Below are 6,000 nucleotides of genomic sequence, written 5' to 3'. Positions count from 1 at the left end.
TTCATGAGAGCTCCTCCTTCAAGGGCTTCCATACTCTATTTATAAATCATAATATCGCAGCCATTCATTGGATTAGTGAAGAAGGCATTTCAGGAGAAGAGTACTGAGTTCAGTTTTAGCATCGGGGGTTTGAGATGTTCGTGGGATACATAAGTGGAGATGTTCAGTAGGGAGTAATCTATACTAGTCAGAAGCTCTGGAAAAAGACTTTGCCCTACATAGAAATTTCAAAATCATGAGCTTATAAATAACAACTTAAGCCATAGAAATAGATGAGATTGCCTACAGAGAACTTGTGGAGCAAAAGAGGATCACAACTAAGGGACACATGGAGAAAAAGGTTCTTGCAAAAGAAATAGAGAAGGAACAGTCAGAGTAAAAAATCCAAGAGTACTGAAACTGAAGAAAGTTTCAGGACAGTCATCTGGGTTATATGTTGTATACATTAAAAATATGAGTCAATAAATAAAGACCGAGAGAAGTGTCTGTAGGATTTAGCAACTAGGAGGTCCTCAGTAACTTTGGAAAAAGCAATTTCTGTGAAGTGGTGAGTGGGAGCAGTGTGGGCAGAAACCTCGCTGCATAAAATTGATGAGTGGGTGGAGGTTAGGAGAAAGAGACAGCAAGTGTAGACAACATTGTCAGAAGCTTCACTGAAAAGGAGAGAAAATGCCTTTAACTAGAAGGTATTCATTTCCTCTGACATAAACTCAGAGGTAGCATTATTATTTTTTCTCTTTTCAGAAGAGAAAGGTTTGAACATGTCTGAATGCTTACAATAAGGAGACAGAAGAAGGGAGAGGATAAAATACAGTAGAGGCAGCAGTACTTCCTTGATCAGGTTCCTTCGAAAAGCAAGAGGCCACGGGATCCAGCACATAGGTGAAGAGCATAGCCTTAGGAAGGGTGGGGAATACCTCCTTTACCAAAGGTGAGGAGGAACAAAAGAGGTAAATTTGTACCATCGGTTGTGGGAAACTGAAGGTGTTCTCAATGGCTTCTATTTTCTCTGGGAAGTAAGCAGGTAATGAAAGAAGAGGTGGTGGAGATGGTACAGGTGATGGTGATGATATATACTTTGATATACATATTTCAGAAGGCACTCAGCTTTTTGTGATGATAAGGATCATGGGAGTGAAGAGTTAAAGAAAAGATCCTTGGGGGACGCCTGGGTGGCTCAGTCATTGAGCGTCTGCCTTTGGCTCAGGTCATGATCCCAGGTCCTGGGATTGAGTCCTGCATTGGGCTCCCCGCAGGGAGCCTGCTTCTCCCTCTGTGTGTCCACCTCAATCTCTGTGTCTCTCATAAATAAATAAATAAAATCTTAAAAAGATCCTTGAAACTAAGAAACAGAGCTCTTGAGGCATTTGGTGGCTCGTTTATTTGAATATTTAAATGAAAGTAGTCATGGGAATAGAAAGAAGGAGAAACAGTGAGTCAGACACTAAAACGATCAGTTAATGAGGGGGATTGGCAGCAGATCTGTAGATGACAGCAATAAGAAGGGGTAGCAGGTCGTCAAGTGTGATGTCCTTTAAAGAAAAGATGTCATGTTTTTAGAAGTGGGAGGAGAAATGTTGTGAAAGCAGCAACAGGAAGCAGGTGGTGCCTACCCTACTTCTGGGACCAAAGGTGAGCAGGATGTAAGGGAAAAAGCAGCATTCACTTGAAAGAGCTGCAAGGAAAGAGATGTCATCAGGGGATATTCAAATTTCAATTAGGCCAAAAACGTGAAGATGCTGAGGATGAAAAGAGTAGTTTTCTGCTAACATATCACAAGTTCTAGAAGACGTAGAGAAAAAGTGAAGGGTGTGGGAAAGGTGGAAGATGATCTCAGATTAAAGGTTATACGGATATCACTGTACCTGGGTGATGGTTGATGATTTAGGAAGCTTGGAGTTTTGAAGGTAACAAATAATCAGATGTGAGACATGATGGCATACAGATGATAAGTAAAATCATGGGCATGGTGAGCTTATCTTGGACATATAGAGTGACAAGGAAGGGCTCTAGAGACTGAGACTTAAGATATTCTGACACTTGATGGCTGGGTATAGAAATATAGGAGAAGGAGCTTAGAGAGAAGGCCAGAAAGGAATCACAAGGTTAGAGCACAACCAGGAACATGTGGGTTATGATGAGATTCACTGGGAAAATATGTTTTCCAAAGAAAGGATTAGTTAATATTGGCAAAGGCTCAAAGGAGGAATAAATGCCCCATTATAACACAGAGATCATTGATAATCTCAGTGAGTTTTGTGTAAAGTCACTGCACAAAAGCCAGATTGATCGAGGAGAAGTGAGAAAACCGGAATAATGAATTAGCAAGTTCAACATTTGGCTTTAAGGGGATGATGAGAAATGAGGGGGGCGGCTCCGGAGCTAGAGAAGGCATGTGTTTTTATGATAGGAGAAACTCAAGTATGTTTGAAAATCTATAAGACAAGGAAGAAGTTTTATGTACAGGAGAAAGAATAGTGATGAGGAAAGTTTCCAAGAAATGGAGAAGCATGATGCAATTGGTTTCTGTTGTTGTTGTTGTTGTTTGTTTGTTTTCCCCTCAGAGAACACACTGGGAAATTTGGTTGGGAGGTCAAAGAGTAGAATAACAGAAGAAAGAGTCTGGGAGATAGTTAGTAGTCTTTGTGTGACTCCTTGAACCTTTAATCTCAGATGTTTAGTTTTAGCCAATCATGGTAATGTCACTCCCTTGCCTCAATAGTCCAGGACTGGTATTTGACCCAATCATGGCCAATGGGTAAGAGAGAAGTCTGCTCATGGGTTTCTGGAAAGGAAGACATGGCTCCTTTCTTCTCCTGGATGATGGTGTATTTGGATATGACACCCAGAAATGCAATATGCTGGTAGCCCTGAGGGGAACCGAGCTGAGGGCAGAACCAACTCATTGAGGCTCCATAGAGAAAGATGGAAAGAAGCTAGGTTTATGATCATATCTTTGAGACACTATTAACTCTTCTTTTTTAAAAAGATTTTATTTATTTATTCATGAGAGACAGAGAGAGGCAGAGACACAAGCAGAGGGAGAAGCAGGCTCCATGCAGGGAGCCCAATATGGGACTTGATCCCGGGTCTCCAGGATCACGCCCTGGGCTGAAGGCAGTGGTAAACCACTGAGCCACCCGGGCTGCCCACTAATTCTGACTCCTACCCAATCCCTGGACTTTTTTTATACAAAGCAATAAATTTCCTATTGTGTGAGACAATTTGAGTTAGAGTTTTCAGCTACTAGCAGTTGGATATATCCGGACAAATGCAGTAGGATTAGTTGTTCTCAAGACTTAGTACTGACACAAGTGTGCTGGCTGGCTTATAAGGCTAAGTAATATTCATATTTTGAGATCCCATCAGAAATATTTGGCCTTTATACTGGTTCTAAATAGAACTTTGATGCTATTTATTGTTTCTGGATTGTATAAACCTCAGTGCAGGGTGGCAGGGACATTATTTTATGACTGAATCAATACATAAATAGCTAATGCTCACAGGGTCTTATGACCTTGCAAAGTTCAGCTCTAACTGAATTTACCATGGAAAAAATTGGCCTTCTGTAAGGTTTTTGGCCTTTATGAAACTTATTAATAAGCAAACAATATGGCATGTTCAAGTCTGAGTCACAAAATAAGAAACTGGCATTAGGTACAAAATTAGGAGCTCACTTGGGTTTCCAGGTAAACAAAAATATCACAACCCTATTTTCATATATTTTTCAGGAAGTATAAGTAGAAATGCTTTAAAATAGAGTTTAGAAATAGAAGAAAAGTTGTTACTGGGCTGGAGGTAGACTATTTGCCTTTTCAATATTTGACAATTCGATGTTGAAAGATAGCCAATGTGAGATAACTTACTCCCATTGACTTTAAACAACTAATTGACTTGTACAACTACTGCAGGGAAAAGGAAAATGTAGTGCATCCAGTTGGATGAAAAACTCAAATAAGTTCAACTTTTGATTTGAAAAGTGAGAAAAAAAGCATATTTACTATCTTCCTTCCCTCCCCACTTTGATGCCAAAGTATGTTGACTAGAAAATGATGTCTCACTGCTTATTAATTTTCTACTTCTTTATGTCAACGTAAGACAAGAAAATGTTTGTTGAATTGTGGCTGAATTCATCTGTTGGGAAATTGAAGGTTTATCAATGAGGAAATGATAGATATCTCGAGAGAATGGAAGCACAGTTATCAAATTAATGAATCTGCCTGTAGGTTTACCAGTTATTTGTTAGTTTAAGTAAGAAACTGTTGCAGCTGTTGGTGGCCTCTAGTCTTCCGCCTTAGCTGCAATCTGCTCAGGAAGATGTCTTGACAACACCAAGAACTCAGTTGAGAAAATAGTGTGTCAGGGTTACACTTCTATATTTTCCTTTCTTTTTGAAACAAAATAATTTTTGATCAAATTTATACCTGCACATGGTTTAAAGAGTCAGATCTCTAAGGTTTTGTTAAGTAAAACAGTAGTGCTCCTCCTCCCTCTCCACAATTTTCCCCTTCACCATAGGCAGTCACTTTCCATTCTTTTTTTTAAAAGATTTTTTAAAAATTTATTCATTTACGAAAGACGGGGGGGGGGGGGGGGCAGAGACACAGGCAGAGAGAGAGAAGCAGGCTTCATGCTGGGAGCCCGATGTGGGACTCAATCTCCGGTCCCCAGGATCACACCCTGGGCCAAAGGCAGGCACTAAACCGAGGAGCCACCCCGGGATCCCCCTCACTTTCCATTTTTTTAGTTGATTCTTATATTGATTTCTCACCATGGAAACAGCAGTTTTAGCTTTCTTTTTTCCTGTCCCCAAATATATGTATATCATTTCATTCTCTCATCAATCAAATGTAGTTATAAATACATCTAGATAAAAATTCAGTGTCTATATGGTTATGGCTCAGAAATACTGTTCAGATCAGTTAGAAAGCCATACTTACTTTTCATCTCCTGCCTCAACAACTATTGGTTATTGCTGAAGTTAATAATTGCCATTTTCTTAAAATTCCTTTTTACTCGTTAAATTCAGTTACAACTTCTCTACCAGTTGTCTAAATTTACACTCAAGAGGTTAAGATGCATTAGGGTTTTTTTTTTTTTTTTTGATGCATTAAGTTTTGCTTGTTGGTTTCTTTGTTTGTTTTATCAATTTCATCTTGAAAAGACACTCTCCCAGAGTCTCTTGGCATTTTCCAATGTGGACTATTTGTCCTCGATGACTTGCGCACACCTATAGTTTTGAGATCTCCCATCATCATCACAGGTAATCCCTTTGCTTCTCTCCTGTGTTGGATCTCTTTATTCCTATTTCTCCTTCTTCATGGAATACCTCAACGTGGAACACATGCTGGAATACATGTATTTGGTGGAATTCATCAACAAGTACCTTCCTGATAAAAGGTGCATGGGAGGTAAATACTGTGAGTCCTTCTATGTCTGAATAGATTTTTACCTATACTCAAGAAGATTGATAATTTGGCTGGATATAAAATCCAAGAATGAAAATAATTTTCCTCCAGAATTCTGAAGACAGTTGAACTGTCTTCTAATTTCCATTGTTACTACGAAGGAGACCCAAACCACTCTGGATTTTATTTCTCCTCCAGAAGCTAAAATTCTTTATCCCCAAATTATTTGATTTTCATGATAATGTACTTGGTATACTCTATTGTGTTTGGCCTTTTTAGACTATTAACTCATGTTTTTGCAGTTTTAAGAAATTATTGCATTATTTCACTGAAATTTCCTCCCAATTTCTCTGTTCTCTTACAAGGAACACCTATTTTTCAAATGCTGACACCCTTAACTGACTTTCTGATTTTCTTACCATTTTTATCTTTTTTCCACTTTTTTTTTTAAATTTCAAAGTGAATTCATTAGATTTATCTTGCATACCATCTATTGGGTTTTTCATTCCTCCTTCAAATATTTTAATTTCTAAAAGTTGATTTTGTTTTTTGTATGTGTGTCATTCTGTTTCTACTTGAAGTTTTCAAAATC

This window comes from Vulpes vulpes, chromosome 1 (assembly GCF_048418805.1).
Source record: "Vulpes vulpes isolate BD-2025 chromosome 1, VulVul3, whole genome shotgun sequence".
Taxonomy (NCBI): Eukaryota; Metazoa; Chordata; class Mammalia; order Carnivora; family Canidae; genus Vulpes; species Vulpes vulpes.
This window is presented reverse-complemented; position numbering follows the sequence as displayed.